The sequence below is a fragment of the Tiliqua scincoides genome, chromosome 1 (assembly GCF_035046505.1).
Source record: "Tiliqua scincoides isolate rTilSci1 chromosome 1, rTilSci1.hap2, whole genome shotgun sequence".
NCBI classification, from domain to species: domain Eukaryota; kingdom Metazoa; phylum Chordata; class Lepidosauria; order Squamata; family Scincidae; genus Tiliqua; species Tiliqua scincoides.
In genome coordinates this window covers 122,371,128-122,381,124 of record NC_089821.1, presented here as the reverse complement: position 1 = coordinate 122,381,124, position 9,997 = coordinate 122,371,128, and positions in this window count along the sequence as shown.

Below are 9,997 nucleotides of genomic sequence, written 5' to 3'. Positions count from 1 at the left end.
TGTCAGTGCTTTCCAGCACTGGCATAGTGGTGCCAATGGGACATGAGCTGCATCCTGCAGTTGGGTGTCACTCACAGAGGCCTCCTCAAAGTAGGGGAATGTTTGTTCCCTTACCTTGGAGCTGCATTGCCCTTATGGCAGTGCTGGAAAGCACTGACATAAGGGGTTAGGATTGCACCCGAAGTCATTTAATTTAAAAAGTAATTGCCAGTTAATTGTTAATCTAATTAATTTGATTTAAGCATGTACATTTGAATCTAAAAATGTGTAGCAAAGTTAATGTGAATTGTTCAGTTATTTATTGTGTAATCAGGTATAGTTCAATGTCATATGTATTTTATATATAGTTTTGTTTTAGCACAGTTTTAACTAGTCATTTTATGTTATACTTGTTTTGTTCAAGGTGCTTGTTAAATGTTTAGTTGCCATGTGTTAAAATCTCTTTCTATTTTCCTGCTTGATCCCTTAGCTCAATATGTTTTTATGGTCAGCTTATTGAAAACAATATAATGACTTGTAATTGTGAATTTAGTGCTAATGTTTGCTGAAATTAATTTGCAAATTTAAACAAAAGTTTGTTTTTAATTACTTGTTCAGAAAAGGTGGTTATTATCCATTTTGATTGTACCCTAGGTTAGTCGTTTTAGTGCATTGGTTGCAACCATATTTCAGTGAATGATCTTTTGTTATTAAACCATTCCACAGTGAATTCTTTTCTTTCAGTTATACAGTGGAGTATTTAAACTATCTTCTATGTCTTGAACACCTCTAAAATGTGATAAAATGTCATTGAATGCAAACCATGAAGGGACCCTGTTAAAATCTTCCCCTGGGCCCACCTAACTTCTCTTTGGCCCTGGGGAAGCAGAAGAAGGTAAATAAATAGTGGCAGGTAGATTTAATGGATCTGTAGATGAAAGATAAAAGTGATGGGTGAAGTACTGGTGAGTATGGAGAAAGCAGAGGGCACCTCAGAACAAAGAAAATGAGATCAGTTCTCTCTTCCCCTAGGAAAAGAGGGGTAGAGAGAACTGATCTCATTTTCTTTGTTCTGGGGGCAGTAGAAGCTCATTCCTGTAATACAGTGTTTTTCAAACTGTGGGTCAGGACCCACTAGGTGAGTCACGAGCCAATTTCAGCTGGGTCCATATTCATTTCAATATTTTATTTTTAATAGACTTGATGCTACCATGGTATGTGACTGCATTTGGGGAAATGTTACAGGTCTGTACTTTTAACAAGCTATTGTGAATATTCTTTTAACAATGGGACTTACTTCTGGGTAAGTGAGGGCAGATTAGGATTATTAAAAATTTTCCTGCTTGATGATGTCACTTCCGGTCATGACATCAGTTCCAGTGGATCCTGACAGATTCTCATTCTAAAGAGTGGGTCCCGGTGCTAATTGTGTGAGAACCACTGCTGTAATGTGTGATGTGAAGGCTATTAAAAGAACATATTTTCTGATAAAATGATGCTGCTCCAGTAAATGTGTTTACCACATATTTTGATTTTTAGGTTCCAAAGCAGGGAAGCGATCCCCGTAATAGGATTGTTTTAGAGTTGGTTGGTTTTGAAGGTCCAAGAGATTTTCCAAGGTTGTTTGGGAAGGTATCTGTGCACCTTTATGAAGTCATCCAGGTGGGTATCACAAAAAGAAATGTTCTTATAAGCAGCTTATAAGCTGCCTTATAAGCTTTAAACTAGAAAACCACTTAAATGCTAAAGTTTAGGTACCTAAATCCTAGCAGAGACAGAAAAATGTGTACTTAGAACTTAATCTTGCCTCCACGAATAGGAACAACATACCACTAAATGCCAGCTGTGTGGAACAAAGAATAAGGGAGGCTGTTGCCTACATGCCCTATTTGTAGCTTGCAGAATCATCTGACCTACTATTTATTTATTTATTTATTTTTCACATTTTTATACTGCCCTCCCTCCAAAGAGCTCAGGGCGGTTTACACAGCTGCTCCTCCCCTCCTCCTTATCCTCACAACAACCTACTCCTCCTCCCTGGCTTCCCTACTACTGTTAGGGCACAATCCTATCCTGCGCTAGAACAGGCAAGCCAAAAGGCTTGCGCTGTATCCAGCGCAGGATTGTGGCCGTAAGCGGCTCAGCCAGAGCCAAGGGGAAACTTTTTCCCTTACCCCTGGGTAAGGGCTGCCAGCCCTTATGGGTCTCCTCAGACTTGCGCAATTTCCTGAGGTGGTGCAAGTCCAAGGAGAATGGAGCGGCTTGAATCTGCTCTGTTCTCCCCAGGAATGGGGGTTGGGATCCAGCATAACTGCTGGATCCCAGCCCCGCCTCCCGCTCCCTGCCTGCCCCATGGCTACCCACTGCCCAGCAACAGCTCCCCCCACCTATCGTTTCTCCTTGCGTAGGCCCAGTCAGGCTGATGCACGTGTGGAGGAGGAAGATGGCAAGGAGGCTTATGTCAGTCTCAGCAGGCTGGCACTTCTTGGAGCACCGGCTCGGCTTCCTCTTGAGGAGGCCTGGGCCGGCACTAGGGACTTGTGTTGGCCCAAGGGCTCGTTTGGATTGCACCCTTAGGCTGCAATCCTATACGCATTTACTTGGCAGTAAGCCTCACTGAACTCTGTGAGACTTACTTCTGAGTAGATATCCACAGGGCTGTTAGACTACTTGGCTAGGGGACATTTTGCCTGGCTCACTAACTTTCCTATATTCCCAAATATATTGATCACACATAGTGTAAATCTGCACTAATTTGTGGGAGTCAACCACTTATATGTATCTCCTACTACCTGAATTAGCAGTGTGGCTATAAATTCATAATGAACAAAGAGATACAGGTTGTGCTTGTCATTTCCAAACTGAGTTCCATGGCTCACAGCAAACTCAAAGGGGCACAGCACTGCCACAGTATAGTTTAAAGGCACCATGGGATATTTAAAGGGAAACACAGTGAGGAGTGCTGTGAAACAATTACAATTGGCCTAGACTAGAGGCACCATGAAAAGAGTAAGTTTGGGAACCACTGGACTATACAGTTGCCTTACCATTTCATGACATTTAAAATTGCACTGCTTTTTCCAAACGTAGTCTTTTCTTTAGAATTTAAAGAAAATTTTAAGCATTGAATTACTTGTAATGTTACAGTGAAGACTGCTGTGGAGAAACACTCTAAAATGTTTGTATTCTTCTTTCCATCAGAAACAGTCCTTTACTAAAACATGTGCCATGAGAATTAGAAATATGGTAAGGCTTTTTTTTCTAAAATGTTAAAATAATAAATGCATATTGCACAACAGTCTAAAAATCCAGCTTATCTACATCACATGTATATAATCTGAATGGCAACTGTGCAACTGAAGGAAAGCTTTAAGTGTTTATGTTGTTGATGCATATGTGTGTGAGAGGATGGATATAAGATCTACAATGTTGAATTCCTAGAACAAGGCAGAATGTGAATCAAAGACTGGAGTCAAAGAGCGGGCTGCATCTCTAGTGGGTGTTAATATAACAGTGCAAGTGCATGCCATGTTCTTTGCTCTTCACCCTGCTGCAACCTCAGAGTTCACTAAAAAGCTGCTCCTGTGGGTTGAGGACCTTTGGTAACAGTGTGAAATGCAGCATAAGGATTTGCAGGAGGAGTGGGGAATTCCCACAAATTGAGTAGAGGCATATTCCATTTGTAGCTTTAATCATGGAAGGTGCTTTTGCCCATTTTCTGGGATTCTCCCCTCCCGGCAGACACCCACAACCATATCCCATGCTATGTCCTTTGATCCTCAGAAATGGGTTTTTGTGGCTCATCGGGCTCAAGGGAAGTGGCTTGCACTATTACAGTTGTGCCAGAGCCACTGTGGGCACTACCCAATGTGTCTGTCAGTTATGTTTCAAGCAGGTCCTGGAAGCAACCTCTGGTACACTCAGTCAAACCATATATATATATATATCAGTACTGTTCTCCTTTTATGTTTGTTTTTGAAAGTAAATAGCATGAGGGGTGTGTGTTTGTGTGTGTCTGTAGAACTGGATTGAAAATGTTTGGGGGGGGCAGCAAGTCTTATGTACTTCACCCCCACCATGTTTCCATTCCCAACTGGGCACACACCCTAACTATTTTTAATTGAAAATCTCTTTAAATGAATGTAATTGACTAGGAGCCCAATCCTATGCATGTCTACTCAGAAGTAAGTCCCATTAGAGTCAATGGGGCTTACTCCCAGGGAAGTGTGGATAGGATTGGGCTCTAGGTTTTCTTGTTTACAGAGTCTGTAAATGGCAGGCTAAAGAGTTTTGTACTAGTGATCTCCTGTGCTGATCTTTACATGCATGTGAACATGCATGCCCAGGGTAAGAACCTACTAAGACAGAGGTTTCCAAACTGGTGGGTTGTGACATACCTGGGGAATCAGAAGTGGGCCATTCACCCTTAAAGGTAGTGGCCCAGAAATGGGTGCCCCGATGGCACCACTGCTATTGCGGCACATCCGGGAGCAAGGGATTTTAAAATTTACAGGGGAGGGGTCACACTGGCATTCAGGAGGGTTCTGAGGGATTGCAGCCCCTGAAAATGCAAAAACCAGAAGTAGGCTCAGATTATAGACCCTTGCAATTAGAAGCAGTACAGAGGCTTGCAGAAGGGGCTGTGATCCCCCAGTGCAACCCCCCCAGATAACTTTTAAAACCCCTTGTTCGCAGTGGCACTGTGATCACTGTGGCGAGTAGGACTTTGGGAACCACTGTACTAAGTCATGGAGGAGCAAAGAGGAAAAAAACCATCAGAAAAACAGTTATGAACACTGACAAACAGGAAAAAATAAGCCTGATTATTTTGAAAGGACTGATATTTTTTCCCCATACTTAATTTAAATGTGGTCAGGCTAGTAAGGCAAATAAAATTGTAAGGAGGCTGAATCTAGCCCCCAATCATTTGTCCAACCTTGCTGTAACAAAGATTTTCTTGTTCTGTACATGCAGAACATTGTGCATAATGTAGTATCAAGTGGCAGTTCCTGAGAATGCCAACTTTTTGTAAAGAAAAAAGCATTACTGTTCTTCATGGCTTTGGAGACAGACTTGAAAACATACAGACAATACTGTATAGGGACCCTGTATTCAGGAAAGGCCCCTGATGATTCATTTCATAGCTTAGCCAGCCCTAGTCCATAATATGTTATTTTTCTCATGCACTATCCATTATGCCTATTTTTTCTCCTAATACTCCAGGACCTATTGCCCATAAACTCAAATGCTAGATATAAAATAAAGAATGTTACATAAGCAAAGTCATGTGGATAGTTTACATTTCCATAATGCGAGTAGATGTAGAATTTTCCCTGATCTGGACAAGGAGATCTGTGGGAGCAAGTGCCTTTTGCACACGGATCGCCTTCATTGGATTACAGTGAGCATATAGCTGATGCACACCTGAATGTGGATGCTGTCCATCTGTGCTGCACTGTTTTTAATAGGGTATGTATTTAGATAAGCATGTCCATTTTTGATTGCTTGTCTTAAAATGTATTAACATTAATTTGTTATATCAGTTATTGTAATAGAAAATTGGATTTTTATGCTTTCAGGTTTTCTGCACAGTAGATGTGGAATTTATGTTCTGCTATGGATGTTTTGGATATGGGTATTCGCATCAGGTCATGATCTCTTTTTATTTAAGTAAATTATTGAATTCGAGTTACATGGATGAATAGCAGCTTCTTGTTTTCTAAACAAGTATGTGGGAGCAGTACATCATTGTAGTTGTAACCACAGTGGGAACTTAAGTGCAAAGCCCCTATCTTCCGCCATGTTTGCATGTCATTTCATGTGTGATGTTTAATTTTTTTTTAAATGAACCATATACACACACATTTATCAGCACATGTTGTTGAGCCTTAAATTTCAATCAAACCACCTGAATACAAATGATTGAAACCAGTAAGATTCTTTTCTCCATGACTGTTCTTTGTTGACTGTGCTAAGATTTTACACCTCTAATAGAAATGTTTTTAACTCTGATAATAATTTATTACTGGCCAATTTATGTTCCTTAGTTTTTGTACCCTGTCATTTTCATCTTGCTTACCCTAAAGGATTCACTCTTATTTTGGTGTGTTCTATCTTCTAATGTATTTGGATGCAATATTCCTCTGATAGAAGCTAAACAAGTCAAGTTAAAAAATTTCTTATTGTTTCACTATAATATTTCCTACTATTTTTTCTTCTTGTTTGGGGCAAGATTTAATTCCACTCAGGAGTTAACAGTTTCTACTTGATTGTTACATTGGGTGTGTCTAGAGAAAGTGAATCCTAATTACCGCAGATACTCGCCTATAAGTCGATTCCACAGATAAGTCGAGGGCAGATTTTGAGCCAACAATCATGGAATTTTCTATGACCCTCGGATAAGTTGGGGGTTCAACTTAGGGGGGTGTCTCACTATAGTTTTGTCTGATTTTACTCAAGGGCAGATCCTGAAAAATAACCCACCACTAATTGTTGCCTAAGAACTGTAGTCTCTAATTTATTAAAAACATAGTAAAAGATCATAAGATACATTTTTATTCTTTTTAAATTCTGGTCTTCATCACCTTTTTGTAAGCACTATCAGAGTAAGTGCACTGTAAACAACATACCAGTAAAACAGTGGTTCCCAACCTGGTATTCATGTACTCCCAGGGACACTCAACAGGACCTTTAGGGGTACTTGAAAAAGAATGGAATAATGGTAGAAAAAGGCAGGTCATGCTCCAGAATGCCTTGCAAGACAGGAATACCTTGCAAGGACCAGCAAGGCAGGAAGGGAGGTAGCTAGCTGGCTGTGAAAACCCCACCAATAGCTAGTTTTTGGTCATCAATTCATGTATGCACCAGTGATTGAAAACCAGCACAGTAAAAAAGCTGAAACATAATATGGAAAATGATCAATCACTCAGAATTTCTCAGCACACTTCTGGTGCAAAACAGTGCAAAGGCAGAGTCTTCTGTTCTTCAAACAGATAAAAAGAGAAAGCACTGTGATAAATACATGAATTCTGGGCTTTCATAGAGAGGAGATCAGGGCTTGTATTATTAATTACAAACATTTGCTGATGTGAAGGGTACAGTTTATGGAAATGGGCTGCCAAGGGATATGCAAGTGAAAAAGGTTGGGAACCACTTCAGGAGATCCATGAATCAAATCTACCTTTAAGGTGTCTGATGTGTTAAGCCAGAAGCTCTACATACAACATACAACCCATAACACATAACTGGGAGTGTGCAATTCAATTCACAGCAGAGAGATGCAGCTGCATATATTTGCAACCCTTTTTACTCAGAAGTAGACTGACTGCTTTGCATGGGTGTTATTCTTAAGTAATGGTGCATTGAATTGTAGCCTGGGACTTTGCTTCAAATGGAAAGACGGATCCCAAGCATTTGCAAAGTAGAACCAGGCTGCAGCAGAAGGAAGGAGAACAAAAGGTTAACAAATTGCTTCTAAGGAGCTGTGCCTGCCTGCTGCTTGAGAAACTTGGCGCCTGTCTGCCGCTTGAGAAACTTTTCAGAGTTGAAAGGCTTTGCCCTTTGATTGATCCGGAGATAAGGCGAAGTGATAATTTGAGCTTGATTACTTGGCAAAAATTTTATGTACTGTAGTCGAGTATCTACGGTAAGTACCACTGAGACTTAAGTCTGTCACAGCTAACTAGTCGCATTTATTTCAGAATTCTTTTTTTTTATACAAGCCATTGTTTTTTATCCTCACCTTCCCTCATTTCTTCTAGTTCTTCCAAATGGCCTAAGACTGTTGTTCTTCCAGACATATCTAAGGGGCTTCCTTCTAAGCTTTTCAGCTTGATTTTTCATGGGAATGGTGTAAAAACTATGCTGTTTGCTTTTAAAGACATCATCATTTTTTCTGCATTGAAAGACACATTCCGTATTCCCGATCACTCTAATTATCAGCCTCCTTTGCACCTTAAAGTTTATCATTTTTAAAAAAAAGTTTTAGTTTCAGTTGCCCTTCCTATTTTACGAAGAGCTCAGTCCTAACCAACTTTCAGGCACTGATACAGCTGTGTTCAGTGTTCATCAGCACTGGAAGGTTGGATAGGATTGGGCCCTAAACTAATTAAGTGGTTGCTTCGTTTGAGATTGTTTTCAATAGCCAGAAACAGGAAGACTTATAGTTGTTTCAAGTATTTATTTTCCAGTGTGAATTCCATTATAGTAATACAGGACTGTACTCAGTTGTATTTAATGAATTTTATTGTGGCATGAATTTTTATGAATCAAAGGCTCCTCAGATACATGGAATGTTATCTATCCTTGGTTGCCTGATAGGTATATAACTTTACTATGCAGAGCACAGATGAAAATAAGATCAATTTAAAATGAGTATGATCTAATCAAAAGTGGTCATAAATTGGCGAAGCAGGGCGAATAATGTAGATGTCAAATAATGTTCTATGTCTTTTAATTGTTGTTAGCCACCTTGGGTGCCCTTCAGGGAGAAAGGCGGATTACAAGTCCAATCAATCAATCAATCAATCAATCAATCAATCAATCAATCAATCAATCAATCAATCAATCAATCAATCAATCAATAATACATTAACATCTAAACAAAAACAATTGCATTCTGTACTGATTAAAGCTAGTCACTCCAAAACTGGGTAGACGAGTGATAGTTGGGCACAATTTTCTGCCACCTAATTGCTGTTTGAGGCAGGGTTTGCTTTTCACCTCATGGCTGTGTTGATTGTGTTGAGTTCTAATTCTACTCTTCCCCACTTGCCGTTAATTCTGTCTCTTCTCTAAAGCATAGGTAGCCAGATCATGGCTCCTAATATTGTTTACTGTTCAAGCACAGCTCCCAGATAGTGAACAGGATTGGAACTATACTAAGCTTTTGTCTGAGAAAAACTGTTGACACTCAGCTCTGTATCTGGATGCTTCCTCTTCTTCCGTAGTAGTAGTCAGGAAATCATGGCAGGAGATGTTACACAATCCACAGTTTCTCTTTATGCTGCATTATATTAGCTCTTCAGTATTCATCATTATTCATTCTAGTGCAAATGATTTCCTTTTGCAGCTGAGACTGCCAGACACAGATCCTGCCCGCGCTGTGGAATATTCCATGTTTCTACGGGTTCCACCACCAGAAGACAGAAAAGATCCTATAAGGCAAGACTATTCTTGACACCTTAGATTTCTTTCTATTTGCAATTGACTCCTATAGTGTCTGTCATTCATACAGTTAGCCACATAACAATTTTGAACTCTGGAGTCTGATATGAAAACAAAATTATTTGTCAGACCTTCCTATCTGCATACATTTCATTGTGGAAATACAGTTCCATTTTGGATTATGGAATTCCAATATATCCATTCTATCCTACTTTTTCCTGTTGTTAGGTGTGTATGGGCAGCTCTTAGGCCAAATCATAGCATTAGTATCCTCACTGAACATAGCAAGACATAATTCAGAGTACACATGCATAGAATTGTGTTGCAGTTGTATTTAAATAAATTTATATTGTGTTACTGTAATGCACAAGTCTTCCCTCCCTGCTCCCTCCCCCCCCGGCTCACCTCCTGCCTCCCCATAAGGCTTTCTCCCTGCCTCCCCCCACACCCCCACATATCTCCCCACTGCTCAGTGGTCCATGTGACCGCTGAGCGGTGGACCTTCGGGTGCCCAACCAGTGGTAGCCCAATGCTGGCCAGTGCTGGGCTACCACCAGCGCTGGCCCGGTGCTAGGGTCTGCAAACATGCCTTACAGTACAACAGTGCAACATGCATATCGGCGGTGAGCTGGCGCACCGAGCTCAGGATTGGGCTCTTATCCTCTGCCGTTAACTCACTAGGCCAGTATTTCTCAAACTGTGGGTCAAGACCCACTAGGTGGATCACGAGCCAATTCCAGGTGGGTCCCCATTCATTTCAATATTTTACTTTTAATTTATTAGACTTGATGCTACCATGGTTTGTGACTGCATTTGGGGAAATGTTACAGACTTGTATTTTTAACAAGCTATG